Genomic DNA, 17,186 nt, shown 5'->3' with positions numbered 1-17,186 from the left:
TTAGAGGTGCAGGGCAGGGGGGCAGGTTAGTGAAGGGAAAGTTAAAATTCATTAGGGAGTAAGTGAAGTATAGATCTGTATTTGGTGTGTGCATGCTGTATTTACACTTTTCTTGTTGCAGGAATATCTATCTTTGATTATGTATAATATTATGGAATACAGGCTGTGTTTAGTGTTGAGTGTTTCCGTGTTTACGTTGTGCTGAAACTAAACAGTTTGATTGAGTGATTGATCAGTAACAATTCTGATAATTGATGCACTGTTGAAGTCAAAGCAAAACTGACAAAAAATTTGCTGCTTCCAGTTTCTAAAATGTGAGAATTTGCTGTTTTTCTGACGTGCAAAATGAATATATTTTGGTTTTCCATTTTATAGTCTAAATTATTAATTGATTCATTAAAAAACGGAATCTAAAGACAAATTTGCAGGGTGAATAATCACTATCCGGAGCCCTGGCTTTGCTTTTTGTATGCGTGTGTGCCTCTCCGGTGTATAGGAATGTCTGAGTTCTTGTCTGTGTGAGGAGTATCTCGAGTATATTCAATCTTACCATGTTCCATATGTAGGTCACTAGCTGATGAGCTGCGACTAGCGCTAATTACATGCGAGAATCTTGTTTGTTTCACGTATCCGATCGAAATCAGGGGAACCTGCCTGCCGTCTGTACATATTTACCCCAAGTGGTCGAGATGGATTGTGACATTTCTCAGCTTATTAGCAGGCTGCCATACTGTGCAGGATGTATGTTTTTATTTTTATTTTTTTTTGGGGGGGGGGGGCATGCGGCTACAGCCAGATCTAAAAATATCACCTAGGTTTGTGGATGCTTTAAAGGGCTTGGCTCCCTGACTTCTTCTCTGTTTTTTGGGTTGTTTTGTGGGGTACAGCAGAACGGATTTAGGATCTTAAGTGTTTTGACTTATATTGGCTCTGCAAGAAAAAGTGATTTGTGCTCTTCTGGAAACACTTAAAATAAAAGAGAGAGAAAATTGATTATTTCAGGGAGGATATTCCTTTTTTCATCTCTATCTTTCACCCTCTCTCCATCCTTCTTTTGCTCTCCTCTCCGCTTCTTCTGAATTATTGAGGCAGAGGTGTTTTGTGGAAATCCAGGGGTTCCGAGGCTCTGCCACCGCATGGACACAATTATGCAGACAAATGTCTCCGCCGAGCTCCGAGACTCCATATATCCTTTATCTAATTACATTAACAGGAGCTGGATAGTGACTAATGGTTCGTTGAGGAGGAGGAGGAGGAGGAGGAGGAGGAGGAGGGAGGAAGGGGGAAGAAACACACAACGAGCTGGAGAGGCCCGGGATGCATGATTGCATTTTTCCATCCTATTTCACTCTCTCGCTCCTCCTCGTGCCCAGATCGCTCCCTGTGCTCCGTTTAGAAATCCCCCCAACAACCCCAAACCTCCACACACACACACACACACACACACACACACACTCACACTCACACACTGACCCACTGAGCCTTTTTCCAGCCTGAAAGACTTCTATGCAGCAAAAAATACATAATGGGATTTCTTTTTTTCCTTTATTTCTTTTGAATGTTGAATGTTCTGCACAGTCCGTCATATTTCTGTGTTCCATACAAAGGCTGTACTCAAAGCCTCAATCAAAATAAAGTTCTGCTAGGGCGACAAGAGACTTTCCTGTTAACATTGCTTTTACTGTGAATTGAATGAAAGCTTTACGTGCACCGAGGCCACAAGCAAGTGTGGACTTTTTTTTTGTTCCGTTTGGCATGCAAACCACCTAAAAAGTCCAGGAGTGCTTTTTTCTTTATCATCCTCACCCAGCCAAGCCAGTGCTGCCAAAATAAAAGCCTTCTCAACCTGCCCATGGCCATCGTAAAAAGGCCAAAGCCACAGTCTCTACTCGCGTCTTAGCCATCCGCTGTAGTCATTGCGAAGCAGATCTCTTCTTAAGAAGACCACACAGGTGGTTTTCCATGTTCTAGCCCATTAGCATGCCGGCCCAAGCGTGTCATAATGTTTTGTATTGATTGTGTCCTTCATGGGTTTCCATTCATTTTAATATGATATAATTAAATAAATAAATCAACGAGAATGAAAAAAGTAGTGCCTGTGCTGCTTTCTACCGACAAGCCCAAGCTGCAAGGCGTCACATTTTTACTGATGCACAAATTAAAGCTGTGCGACAGTATCCCCAGTCACCTGGCAGCGATGAGGCAAAAATGATAATGAGTCATAAGTGTCTAAATGTCAACTTAACTGCTCATTATAGAGCATCTGTTATAGGGAGTTGTGAAAGACTGAACAAGGGAGAGAGTGTGACACAGGCTTGGCTTTTTGGAAAGAGATGAGCGTTATAACTTTATGGAATAGAGGTGAGACGGCTCGAGGAGTAAGTATTAAATCTTCGGAAAATGATTTTGCTTTCTCTTTGTGAAGTTTAATTGGCAGTGGCGTCCAGAGCTGTTGTTTGATTGATGGCTTTTAATCAGTGCAACATCAGCAGCTCGTACAGTTTCTACTGTCTTTTAAGTGTCTACCCTCCTTTTTCTGTGGTCAGTGAATAAAGCAGGTGTCAGTAGTTTCCTGTTTTTTTCCTAAGAGGTTTGCACCAGGCTTACAGGAGCTCAGCAGTCTGCTGGCTCACATTACTTTATGCTAATATCCCCCAGCTGCAACCTGCACCACCCTCCTGCTTCCCTGCCTTGCTTTCTGTGTCTCTCACACACACACACACACACACACACGCGCGCACACCATAAAAACACACTCACACAAGCCCCCGGGACAGTCACGGGAGGGCCGTGAAAAGGAAGCCGAGATGATTAATTAACTCTGCCCTCATTTTGATACCGCCTTATTGGCTTTCAACAGCCGAAAATTCGGCTTCAGAGCTTTGCATAGATTATCCTCCCACCGCCGACGCCACCGCCACAACAACTGCTACCACCCAAAACAGACACACAAACACACTTCTGAAATATTGAGGTCATGTTGTTACTCATGCTATGGTGAATGCGCAACATTGGTTTTCCGGGCAGGTTGTGTTGCTCAGCAGAGAGTGTGAGGTGCCGCTTTTGTCGAATGTTGGTTTTTCCACTAATGAGAAAGAGGCTGCTCTTATAGGAAACTGGTTGCAGATACTGCTGACAGACAGAGACCGATATAATGACTAAGAGTGGCTGTAATTATCATGGTTGCGGTTGATCTGGATTTAATGATGTGCAGGTGAATGACCTGCTCTGTGCGTCTTTCACGTTGCTCAGTCTTCGTCACTTTCCAACCGTTACGCATAAATCCACAGCAAACTGTCAGAATGCGGTCGTCTCTCTGATGAATTTGTACACCCACGTGTATACGTTTGTGGGATGAACTGATACTCTGACCTTTTATAGAAAATCAGATGTTGTAAATCCACTGTTGCCTAATTCCTTTGGTGGCTCCACCAAAGTTTTGATAAGATGAGTCAGTAAAATCTTACTGGAAACCTCTTCATCCTCCTTCAGCAGTTCACTCTACTGTATTGTATGTCATTTTCTCATTTTTAAAAGTGTATTTATCTATTTATTATAATTATTATTGATTTTTTTTTTACATAGCACAAGCTTTAAGATATAGTACAATCTGAAAAATGTCTTCCAGTATACTGTATGTATTTTATATGCGTGCATTCTGGATATGTGGCTGCTTATATGTAGGACGTGTGCATCCATGTGGACTCAAACACACTATCAGTGTTTGTTCATGTGTAAGCAAATAGATATGCTTAACAGGCGGGCTTCTCGTGGTCATCTTACATGTGTGTTTGCATCGTCATCGGTGTGTGTGCCTTTGTGTGTGTGTGTGTGTGTGTGTGTGTGTGTGTGTGTTGTGCTCTGAACACCAGGTGCTCCAGCTGGTTGTGTCCCTGCAGCGGCCAGGCCCTGACCGGCCGTCCTCTGGCCCCCCTGCGCTTTTCTATTGATGACAGCCTCTGAGTACAGACAGCTCTGCAGCTTTAAAGAGCCTGTCAGCTCACAGCAGCAGAGCTAGACAATACAACAACGCTCCTGTATATTGTCTATACACTGGGGAAAAGCCTGCAGCACAGTTGTCTTTCATTTCTTTTCTCTTTTTTGTTTTAAACCGTCAGTCATCTGTTTGCTATCTCTGTGCTGTTCCTGATTGTGCACGCACTGGGAGTCACTGTGTGCATGTTTCATCAGCTTCTCCCTCCCCAAACAAAAGATCACCTGCCCGGCTGTGTGATGTGTCACAGGGTGAGAGCCCTGAGGGAAAGGCTGTGGCCTCATGTAGAAGTCTGTAACTACTGTTTCATGATGGATCCCTATTATCTCTCCCAGAATGCGCTATTTAAGCAATTTTACCCACTTGATGCGAGTTGCAGCAGATTAATCTGTTTCCACAAGCGTTTGAACTTGTGTTTTGTTGGAAATTCAGTGTGTTTTGGAGGGGTGGCTCTGTTCTGATAACAGGAGCCATTCTGGTCTGTGTTGCTTGTCGTGAGAAAATGGTTTTAATTCTGTCTGACATGTTTTAAAGAAAATCGCCAGTGGTTATTTTCATAGCATGAGCCGTTCACTGAAATGTTTTCTCCACAATATCCTGCACTGGAACCTGCTCATATGCAAACAACAGCAACAGAGCGGATGCAGCAGGAGCGGAGAGATCTGCCTTGCCTCAAACTGCTGCAGTGCGTCGCATTATAATAAGGTGTTGTTTGCAGGCAACCTGATTTCGTCTGACGTGGCTAATGCCCCCCTGTCAGAAGCGTTTGCGGCTGACGCTAGCCTTGTCTCCGTTCCGTGGAAAAAAAAAAAAGTCGGCGAGAGGGAAAAGGGAGCTGAGCGCGGTCCAGCTCACCGCATCCGCCCGCCTGCTGGCTACGCTTTAACCACGGCCTCGCAGTCGGGAGGCACTGACCTTCATGCCACTCCCACTATTTGAGGAGTCGGGTGCTGTCAGGGCCGATAGGTAGGCTGTGATGATATCTTCCCTGCTGGTAATACAGTACAGGCTATAGAGTTATCTAGTCATGGTGCAGGTTATAAATCTAACCTGCTTCAATTTGCAATTCCACGCGGTATTCGATTGTGTTATCTTCAAGGCTTTAAACACAGCCGCTGTCCTCACATTATCTCAAATGCCAAGTATCAATATGAGATGCAAAGCAGAGCCATTACTGTGATTAGAATGAAATTCATGCAGGAGCAGTTTGATGGTGCACCGTTATAAAGAGCCAGTGGCTGGAAGATTGGACATTTCTGCGGCTCCAATTATACGCTGCAAAAAGTCCTTTTCCAACACGGTTCTCCCACAGAAAGTGTCGTCAGTGCCTACAAACAAATGTTGATCTCTTGAAGGAGGACACTGGATTCAAGATAGATTTTCCAACAAAGTTCAATAGAGATGAATGAAATGATCTGTGCTTTTTCTTTAGTGGAGTAAAATTCAAGACTCCTTACTCAGACTAAATGTACATTTTGTTGCAGTGCTTTTCCAACCTCACATATCAGTCATTGATTCTTGAGATGAAGTAGTTTGGATGCTCGGCTCTTTGTCATTAAAAGACAAGCTATTCTTAAGATCCGTGGAAAGAATCAATATCATCTGCATGTAGTAACATTTGTCTGTGTGAGTCATCCGGCTGGCCGGAGCCATTCACATTATTGAGTCACAGTCACTTTCTACAGGGATAATATGATCTGTATGCCTTTCATGAGTCCATAACTCAACTTTATGGTGATGTGCTTGTGGCGCTCAATGATTTTCCGGGATCCTCTCTCCGTGGCCAGACATCAGAGCAGTGATTGGGGTTTTATGAGGCGGACTGAGCCTCAGGTGAGAGGGATTGAATGAGGGATGCTTCCTACAGGACCGTTTTGACCCTCAGGGCTGATTGTCTGCGGTGTCAGTGGTCAGCGCCTTTGTGTGTGGTCACGGCGGTCACTGAGGGGCTACTGAGCCGAGAGCTGTCATCCATCTGGCACAACAGCTGAAGGATCCAATAGATTTCCACACATGAAATTATGCAGAGCAAACAAAATTCCTGTGATTATCTCATTATATTGGTTTATTCATCGCTTTGCAGGAAATGGCTCAACAAAGCAGCCTATATTTACTCTTTGATAAATATTGCAAAACATCCCTGCCTCTCCACTTCATTCACATACAAACAAGCGTTGTTTTGGAGGAATTTCCTGGTTGGATTTTCTGTCTTCCCCGCCCTTCCTCTGTCTCCCTCCTGCCTGAGCTGGAGCATTGAGGGATGGGGGCTGTGAGACTCAAGTCGAACCAGCTGAATTAGTGCATTATTAAGCCTTTTCTCCCCTGACCCACATCCCCTACTGCTTGCATGGCTTGACTCCAGCATGGGGTCTGTGTACACCGGGAACCTGGAAAGCATCTGAGCGGTCTAAGGATACATTTCACCGTAAATGGACCTCTTATGTGGAGCAAGTACTCAGAGAGGATGCTGAAATGAGGCGATGGTTAAAAGCTCTTCATTTGCTCATGAGGCTCAGATGGATTTATTCAGTCCCTTTCAGTCTTCATTGCTCTAACAGTGTATTCAGGCATCACAGAAACATACTGGGAAATACACTTATTCACTTTGTTGCTGGGACTTAGACGAGAAGAGCTCTCATGTCTGCGCAGCAAACACTGTAAAAGCAGTGTAAAAGCGTGCTAGCTGTTGCTATATAACATAAAATGCAAAAACAACCAAACTGTATGTTCACTGAAATTCAGTGTTTTTCTCCACAACACATGTAACAACCATATTTGTCAGCCCGCCATGGATTGTGTATGTCATCAGTTCTCCTCTATCAATAATAGAACCAACGTGGTCAGGCCAACTTCTGACCTACAAGGGGAACAATACAGAACGCTCTAGCATGTCCAGTATAATGCCATGGTAAACAGCTCATGCTGAAGGTAATGCTTTCAGGGACAGAGGGCATCTGATGGGTGAGCTATTGTAACCCCTCAGAATGGAGCCGCTGCCTCACTTCAATCAGCCCGTTTCGAGGCCTCCGCTTGAGAAATGGCTTCCAGAGGGTTCAGAGAATGCCGGAGCATTGGCTAAAAGGGGGGCTGCCCCAGATAAAGAGGGTTAGCTGAATAAACAAATAATAATGATAGAACAGTGTTGTTATTGTAAGAGCAAATAGCTGGGCTAAGCAAATGAAATTCAGGTCCTTGCCCTGCAACATTTTCCCACAGTGGCGGAACTATCACATTCTGATCCAAAAATATCTCAAAGAGTTCAAGTGTTGAAATGTCTCAGGATATGAAGTCCTGAAAACGACATTGTAAAGAAAATAAATAGTATTTGAATTCAGGTTCCTGTTTGGAAGGTCAGTTATCATAGTGATGGATTTGATTTATTTATCAGATAGACCTTTGACATGTGTGTTTTTTGGGGGTGGGCCTCAAAAGTCCTTTAACACAGAGAAATCCAATGTGCCATGATCCCGGGACAAGAGAGTATTCAAGTCCACTGATGTCACCCTGTCTGAGAAGCTTAATGAGAAACAGAGCTGATGTCAAATTCTTCCCAGCTCCCATCTGGAAGAAATAAAACAAATATGGCTGCTAAAAATAAGTCTCCACTTGAGATGATAACAAGGATTTAGTGCCATTAACTGTGTAAATACAGTGTGTGGTTGGCCCCAGATTCATATTGAAATTCCTTCCCAACCTGGATGAGCTCTGACTGTAAAAAGCCCCCCTGAAATAGGGGCAAATAATGCCTTTCAAAAGCTGATGATGGTCGATTTAAATATTTTATGCTGCTGAATTATCGGACTCGCAGTCCTCTCTCAGATCACTTGACAGAGTGCGGTGTGCTGCTGCACTGAGAGGTCTTTGTTCACATTAACCTATGAAATGGATGCAGCACAGTAAGGGTGTAGATGATCTCTTCAAGCCAAATTCACTCGGACATGGAAACATGAAATATAAGAACAAAAGAAAAAAAAAAAACACTCTGTGAGCTTTGGGGTTTGTCTGCTATACGCAGGCCTGTTTCATGTAAGCAATTTGTGAGCAGTGCTTACATGCAGATTGCAAATTTAGGTTGCAAGAAATGATTTCATCTTTGAAATCGCAGTTTGAATGCTGCAAATTTGGTGAAATGGGTCCCAGGTTTTCCATCTAAACTGTTGTGGTTTCCTGAATGCTGATGATATTAAAGCTGCACTACGCAACTTGAAACAGTATTTTGGCCGCACTGTAGGTGTCAGAATTACCGGTGGTGTAAACAGCATAATGCTATTTGTTCTGTTTACAGGCTTTGTAGAGCAGGGACAAAAACAAAATTGTGCCCTGAGGTGAAAATGACCCTGATTTTCTCTGGACTAAATACTAAAATAATTAAACCATTTGGTTTAGTTGCACCCTTTAAAACTGCATTAATCAAGATTATTTATGTTGACAATGGGGCAAATGTGTGTGATTAAAAGGAGGATGAAAGGGACGTATGACTGTACTCTGCAGCTCTACAAAGATCTAGAGTGTGTTTTATCTTCTGTAAGCATTGTTAGCATTGTTAGCGTTGAAATCTCACCACTTGTGCAGGTAAAACCAAACATGATTAGATACCATTCGAGGAAAATATGAAAATATGTTTTTGCGTTTCAGCGCCTTTGATCGTCAATCGTTTACTGTGTTTTTTTTCTACAGTGCACTTTAGATGAGGATGAACATGCAACAAACAAAGCATTGTCTAACATGTATTATTTAACAAGGCAGGTTCACTAAGGACATTCTTATTTACAGTGATGCCTCGGGGCTGGGGGTTACCTAGATTTACACCGCCCACACCAGCACCACTACTCTTGTAACGTAGGCTACTAGGCGCCTTCACTGGTTGACTGTGTTGGTCAGCGGCACATATCTGTTTAGGGAAATGTGTGCATTACTCATTCACCCCCATGCACATTTTCCTAGTTAACCGTCAGATTCGAACAGGCAACCTTTTGGCCACAAGCCTGTTTTGTAAACCCTGAGGCTACCGCCACCCCCACAGTCTGTCTGCAAAGATGCGCCGAGCAAAAAAAAAAAAATGGTGATCATCCCCTCTGCATCGCCACAGAAATAATTCATGACCACGGGAATAATCATTGAACTGACTCCTGCAGTAGAGGTCAAGAGTCACCACAACCCATCTCTTTTCACATTCCTCTTTATTATTCTTCTACCCCCCCTTCAAAAAAGAAACCATCCCACGGCATCTCGATCCGCTCTCCGTCACTGTCAGGTCAGATAGGAAACGTGGATCTGATAAGCATGAGCGGCACAGGTGGGTTCGGGATGACAGGAGCGCAAACAAACAGCGTCCTCTTGTCACATTAACATTTTCTCGGTTATGGTTCCCTGCATGCCTGCAGGGGAAAACTCCATTCCCTATCCCGAGGCAGGAAGACAGAAATGAATATCAGACGCTGACATTAATGCTTTCTCTAGCAGGAATGCAACGCTTTGCCTGCTCATTTGCCTCGACATCTGCCCGGCACCTGGGTCGGCCGACTCAGCGCGCAGACAGGCCCCCGTCAATAAATCAGACTCTGGATTAAACAGAGGAGAAGCTGTGATAAAGCTGAGGCCTGAAGCTAATGCACGTGAAACGTCAGAGGATCTGACAAAGTGTCCCAGGCAAGAAATATCTCTGTAAAAACACATGCTTGCAGGTCACGAGATTATTGCTGAAGAGACTTTGTTGTGTTTGTGGTTTCTGATTTGTTACCTGGGATGTTATATCAGCTGAACCTGAGCAGAACAAGTAATGCTTCCTTGAATTTTTTGTTATTTTTACTTTAAATTTGACTTGGTGTCATCGGCGTGGGTCATAAAACAAGGCTGCACTGTGGGTCGCCTCAGGTATCTTTTAATTTGTTTTAGTAAGAACATAAATTTCTGCAGTATGATTTTTGGGCCTGTAGAAAGCATCATGACAAGCCAAAGGCTGAGCTGGAACAAAACTGAAGCGTAGTGTAAAGAAAGCACAGCCAACATGACGACACAGTTAAAGTGTAATGAGAAGAGGTGAGAAATGCTGGAGAGCCGAGCTGTAAAGTGTAGATAATGCTGAATGGATCCTCTTGAAGGACTCGATCTCAATCTGTAATGCGCTGAATTTGTGCCGCAGTCACTGCTACTTGATCAACCATCTCTCTCTCTCCGTTCACGCAAATGCTCCGGCTGCAGTGTGGCTTGGTTAGGTGTGGTGCCTGTCTGTCAAAGCCTGCATAAACAGAAGCCCAACTTCCCCCTCGTGAACCAACCAACATCTGTTTAGCATCAGCCCCTCTGCTCTGATCTGCCCCCTTCCCCTGACACTTTTCCAAAGAGTTTCCCTCGTTCTCTCTGCTCTTTGTCTCTTCCCAAAGCGCTTTGGATTAAATCGCCGACACCACTGACGTCGTGGTTCCGATATTGTTGATGTGTTATGCAATTCGAAATTGAAAAAAAATAGCTGCTGCAAACTCCAAGTGCAAGTGTGAACACAGTCCTTCTTGTCGGTACTTTGTCGAGCGGTTAAAGGGGAGATGTTGGGCTTTGGTGCTGGATATGAAAACCAAGTTTCTGAAGTTAGTCTGAAGTCATTTAAACGTTGCAATTTCGAGGTGAAACTGGATATGATGATTGTTATATATAAACTGAGATCGTCGCAGACCCACTTTCATAAATGATCAGTGGACCTACAGAAACAATTTCTGCTCATCCTTTTTAGACCCTCTTAAGTCTACCAGGAAGGAACTGTGTAATTTACTCAATATAAGATAACGTCTGCAGAATAGTCGGCAGAATAATAACAACAAACGTTACTAGACTGACTAGATTTGGAAGAAATAAGGAAGAAATTTTCACTTCTGTCACAGCCAGGCGCTCCATTACTGAAGATTACAATGCATCCATGAGATAATCTTTTCTCTGGAAACCAAAATACCGTCTTGTTTTGCACAACATCAGCCGTTGCAGTATTTTATTAGGCATTACATCATCGATACATCACATCCCTTTTTTTTCCCAATCCTTTGTTAGCTGCAGCTTTTGACAGAGAAAGCGTTTGGCACTTCTCTGGTGAGATGTGAGCACGACCGGCTTGTGCCCAGTGATACGGATCTATCGAAATTCAACGTCACAAAATCCATGAGAAATGAACAGCAGCACTTGCATGACTGACGTAACCGTAGCAACAAATGTTAGTACATTCTCTAAACGGTGATATTGTGTTTTAGCGAAGTCAAACTCCTGATGTGATGTAAGGTGTAATATTGACACCTGTGACTACGGCCATCTCTTTCATCCTCACGTCTCTTTACAGTCTCTCCTCACCTGTTTTTGATGTCTCCCTTTTGCTTTTGTGTCTCTAGCCTCTCTGATCCTTTCTGTCTCTCACTGGCGTGCTGTCTCTCCTACAGTGGCCTCTCTATTTTCTCTCTGCTCCTCTGGGTTGCCAGGTCCAGGTTTCCTTTTCATTTCTGTCATCAACCAGTCCCCCTCCCTCTCCCAAGTACACCTGGCTCAATATTGGCCCCCAGATGATAATAAAACCCTGCAACCTCCAGGCTTGTAAAATCTGGGCACAGGCGCACTGCAGACTTCTACCCCCTGTACACTAACTGTTTCCTAGATTCCCATCCTGTCTGGAAACATCGGTACCAGCGTGGACACACTGTGTATTTGTTTTTATTTCTAAAAGCTGCATTCCTCGAACCGCTCCTCCCTGACACGTGTTTTTAGAGATTTAAAACTGAGGCTGGGAGCAAAAGAGAAAGGGAAGAGACAAAGGAAACAGAGAGTTAGATAGATATCAAAAATTGAAAAAATATGTTTTTTGCGTGCATGTGAAACAATACAAAGTGTAATGTATTGGCTGCACAGCGTTTTCAGCACTCCTTAAATCCAGTCTGGCCTTATTGCTCAGTCACACAAACCTTTAAAGTAAAATTTGTAGATGGAAATCACTTTATTTCATTGGAGCCATTGCACTTTAGATAACTTCCAATTCCACAAAGTTGCAAGTTACTAGACACTTACTCTCACTTCTTTTTATATATTCTGGGATATGTAATCAGGTCAAATGTATAGATAACATAACAAGTCAAACATTAAGATACAAAATGAAGCAGCGTGAATGAAGAACGACTTCCCAACCTCTCCATACTTCCTTCTGTTCATTGTGTAATTTTGGGCTGCTTTTATTTTGAAATGTAAGCTCCTGTCACCCTGCTTGGGATAATAAGGAACATAACTTGTCTTTATTTAAAGATTCAGTAAAAGCACACAAACTGGAAAATGCACATGCACGCACAGGTCTGCGATGGCTCCACCCGCTGCTTCACACAGGTAGCTCTGTGGAAGTGATCAAATAGCGATGTCAGATCCGATGTATTTCATTCCTCGGCTAGTTTTTCAGCCCTCCCCTGTGAGATTTGCGCCATGAACAGCTTTGCCACTGTTCCCAACAGGCATGAATGGCCCGCTCTGTCAAACCCCCCCCCCCAAAAAAAAAAAAGCAGAGGAGGAGCCCAAACAGACGGGGGGTTATTTGAGCGTTGGACGTATCTTAATGTTTGGAAAGATAATCTGCGGGGATTTGAATTCCTGACGGTGGCGAGGTGTTGATGTTTGGGCTGGGCCGTGCCGTAGGTGCTGCTGGAGGAAGAACATCAGATAACCCAGAACTGCTGAAACTCTCCCTAGATGATGAACAGGCTCCCTTTTGTATCTCAAGTAATCCATATTCCCTGACACTCCTCCATTTGGGGCAGGTAGGCAGATGAAGAATATCCTGCTCACTGGAGGCATTTGTTACACAAATGTCCTCAGCTCAATGAGGCTACTGTGTGAGGCTCCACGACTTTACAGTCATTTGAGATGTTAGGTACAATTAGCCAGTATAGTTCTCAGCTCTGTGTCAGCATCACTTGTTGAGTGAAAGTTCATTAACTGCGAGTTGGTAAGAGCTTGATTTGATTGTTTTTACTTAGAAATAAATATTCCTCAAGGTTGATAGATAGATAGATAAATTGGGAGATGATAGATGTTGCAGATGATGATTCTGCAAAAATGTCGACTGCGTTCAGTGGCAGCTTTATTGAAAATTCTCTCTTTCCACAATAAGTTATTTATGATCATCATTTTTTTTTTTTTTTGCACTAGCATTGAATGTATTTAATTTCGCAGTAGTAGTTTTTATTGTTTATAGCAGAGTCTGCAACTGCTGCACTGGATTGAAATTGCCTTTACACATATGAGGGATTCACAGGAAAACAACAGCATTACTGTTTGTAATTTTATCAAATTATTATCACTTCCTGCTGCTTCACATTAAAAGCATTCAACTGGTGAAGCACAGATGCTTTTATTGTGCGGCAGCTCCAGGGAAACACAATGTTAATGACACCCGGGTTAACGTAGTCGCTTATCCAAAATGCATCTACAAAACAAGACATCGGTGGATCAGCGGTGTTGCCAAGTCAACCAGGACTGAAAGCTTAAGGATTACAACTCTAAAGTCACAGTGTGGAATGGCTTAGGCACCACAAAAAGATAGTGGTTGCTTTAAGTTCAGATCTGTGACAGTCTCCTGTGTGAAAGTTGGACTTGCTTAGTACTCATCCGCTAGATCAACCTCCACACCCTTACTTTCTGTCTTGCTAACGAGGAGGCTGCTTTCCGCATTGACTTGAATGTTGGAATTGTCTGTATGATAATGTATAATATATAATTCATAGGGATACTGGGCTGAGATAGACGTGAAGTAGATAGCATGCGTCGCGGTAGCTTCACTGTTTGATTGACAGGTGGTGTCTGGGAAGAGCAGTACAGCCACACAGAGAGTAAGGGGGAGGGGGGGAGGGGGGGTCGTGAACTTGTCTCTGCTTATTCCACATCTAAATCAATGTTCTGTCCTCTCAAGAAATCAACAATTTCCTTTATGGATTCATCAAACCATTGTGAAACAGGAAACAGTCGCTGCTTCTCTCCCCGTCTGCAGCATGATAAAAACACATTTGTCCCCGACGCTCAGTCGTCTTTAACAGATGGAGCTGACAGCGCACAGATCTCGGCAGCTTTTTCCCCACCTGAAAAATAACACGTATTAACCCAGAGTAGCTGCCCTTTCCTTTGATAATAGGCAGGGCTATCGGTGGAGTTATCAGGGTCTGAGGATATGAGAGCCTGATGGCCGGGCTGATATTATGACACCAGGTCATTAGGAATGTGAGTAACGACCTCTGAATGAAAGATCATGAGCGCAGAGCCTCAAAAGATGCTGATAAGACTAATGAATTTAACCGAGGCTGACTGATAGGCAGAGGCAGGTTTCTAAAAATCTGCACAGAGAGACAATTAGTCATACTGATTAGTCCGTTACATGACTACGATAGGATCACAGTCACTATGGATTATCTGGCATATGACTTTCATTGATGCTGATTAAATTTGCTGTGTTTACATCTTTACGAATGATGTACGCATAAACTTTGCAGTGTTGCATGACAGAGGTATTTGGCAGAAAAACCCTGCCGTATCTTTGGCAGGAGGCCAAAACTAACAGCCATATCAGATGTGGTATCACCCACACCTTGAAAAGTCACTGTCATAATTCATTCTCAAGTGTGCCGTAAAAAATACACCCAGGAAGAAAATCTTACGTTCTGTTGGCATAACCTTTGACTTGCGGCCGCTCGCGTGGGAGCTCCACTTTCCGTCAAACCTGCAGCTCAGGGTTTTGCAGTTGCTTTTCCCAGTCCCGAAGGCGATGCTCGCATGTCATCAGTCTGCGGGAAATTCATGGCAGGCAGAGATAGAGGGTCGAGGGTTGTGACCTTGTCTTAGGCGGGGTCTTACTCCCAGAGCGCGCTGCGGGAGCTGCAGGCCTCCACAAGGTGTCTTATCTGTAACGCCAGCCCGAGGCCTCTGATCTGCAGACACATCAAGGTGGCGGAGGGAACTCATCGCGGCGAGGATTTATAGGAATGCGTTGACCTCGGCGGCAACTAGGTCACAGTTTTATCTAGCTTTAGGTTTTATTTCGTTTTTTTCCAGTCGACTCCAAAAGGGCCTATATAAGAACCAGACGCTTTTCTAGGATGTGATTCCATCCCTCCTAATCTTCAAGAATGTGTGAAAGAGCAGAGCGTGCTAGCCAAAGTCATATGGATGAAAAATGCATCTTATGTTTTATTACCGAAAATCTGGACCATTAATCTCAAACAGATTGCACTGGGTTTGTGTGTCAAGTCAGTCTGTCTGACTGTTTGCATGTTTACGTGGCCAGAAGTGTGTTGTTTTTTTTCCCCCCAGTTTTTTATTTCCCCCTCCCTGCTCCCAGCAGGGGGGTGGGGGGGTGGATGGACATGTTTTAAAAATTTCATAAAGGCACATGAGCAGTTGGAGGGGACTGGATGTGGGACTGGAGCTGTGAACAAGGCAAGGAGGCCCCCCCCCCCCCGCCAGCAGCTACCGAGTGCCTCCTCATCAAACGGCTTCACACACACACACACACACACGAGTAAACATGGCCGGATAAACATCACTGAGAAGCCGCGGTCATAGGGCGGGAATATCAGCAAACACATTACCTGCCAGGTTAACCCTGGCTGAGCCCCTGCTCATATCATAACGGTAAAAATCAATATTTTATTCGACGCTGGCTTTTAAATTAAATATCCAGAGATTCATCTGCAGCTAAACATTTAATCTAACACCTAGAGATGGATTTTCCAATATTCTCCCTTCGGTTTCAGAGGCAAAAAGTGTATTTACTCTCACACAACTGCAAATATTTCTGATCCGCACTGTGTTGCGGGTTCATTGTTGACATGAAAAAGGTGGACATTTAAAGACACAGAATACAAGGAAGTAAATATTGGGAAACTCTCACCTTAATATAAAATTTACATGTAGCAGTCAGTCAAAAAGCCATCTAATTCAACTCCTAAAGGTCTGCTCTGTGAGTGCATGTCTTCGTCGTGATTTAGTGTACTGTGGAGGTGATTACGCACTCCTTATGAGCTTACAGCTCTTAGGGCATTTTAACCTCTGCAAGGAATTGCCGTTGCGAGAGTACTGGCCCTGAGAAATATGCCTCCGATAAAGTCTCAGGTCAGTAAATTTATTTTTTCGCCCCCTCCACCCCCCACCCACCCCTTAGTCTACACGTGAGTACCTGGGCCTCGTGGGAACGGTGCGGCTTTCACTCACGCCGTAAAACCGTCAGAAATAATGCCTGGCTGAAGATATAACACGCGGCGTTTCATACATGACTCATGCTTTAAATCTCTGCTTTAAATACCCCCCCACCCCACCCCACCACCCCCCCATTTCACATGACAACAAGCATGCCGCATTCTCTGCATTCCTTCATGTGTGCCGGGGATTATTTCAGTGCCCTGTCATTAGCAAAGGTCTATACACGATGACAACACAGACTTAGGCAGCTTTACTTCATGTCTGATGTGGCCTGTAAATATTTCCCCTGACATGGGGCTTTCACAAAGAAGGTTCCCCTTTGTGCAGCAGCCGTAATCATTATGGGATCGTGTTGCTAATGGTCTTTCAGAGACAGACCTTATACCGTAAGACGTTTTTTTTTGGCTGCTCGAGAAAATCACACATTTAACTTGATGAGATGGCAGATGTTTTTTTTGCATATTTTGCCTTTTTTTTGTTTGTTTTGGGACAAGAACTTCCTGCTACTACTGAACGCCACATCTCTGATATTTTTTCTGCAAAGCATATTGCACGGCAACCAAATTCACCCCATCCTTGCTCCCAGTTAGGACGAATTTAAAAGAGCAACATGCATGTGATTATTTACCATAGTTTTTGCTATTGATTAACTGCTGAAGCAGCCAACAGTAGATCTAACTTTGGGAGCTGAGCTGAGCGCTAATGGCCTTCCAGCCTGGGCGTGAGTGGCATTCTGGCTGCGTGCTGAGGCACTTTGAGACTAGCAGATGGCTTCGGGGCACTGTGGTTAGACACTGTGATTGGTTGCTCTCCAAACATGAAATGATTTGTCACACTGCTTAAGTCAAAATTAATGATGACAATGATGGATAAGGAGATGATGAACAGATAAAGAGCTGATGTTGTTTGTTGTTCATTTTTGTGGAAAAACTGCAGAACGCGGGAGAGAAATTGGAAAATGCGACCCCCCGCTGTGAAGCATCGATCTGTT

General features: G+C 43.9%; 1 protein-coding gene across 4 annotated transcripts in view; it reads left to right on the top strand.

Moving 5' to 3' along the window:
- LOC130165303 (nck-associated protein 5-like) overlaps positions 1-17,186 on the top strand; it is a 126,045-nt gene that overhangs the window by 20,143 nt on the left and 88,716 nt on the right. The gene's annotated exons all lie outside the window — the stretch shown is intronic.

Source organism: Seriola aureovittata, chromosome 24 (genome assembly GCF_021018895.1).
Source record: "Seriola aureovittata isolate HTS-2021-v1 ecotype China chromosome 24, ASM2101889v1, whole genome shotgun sequence".
Lineage (NCBI taxonomy): Eukaryota > Metazoa > Chordata > Actinopteri > Carangiformes > Carangidae > Seriola > Seriola aureovittata.
Note: the sequence above shows the minus strand (reverse complement) of the source record. Positions and strands in the feature narration are given on the sequence as shown.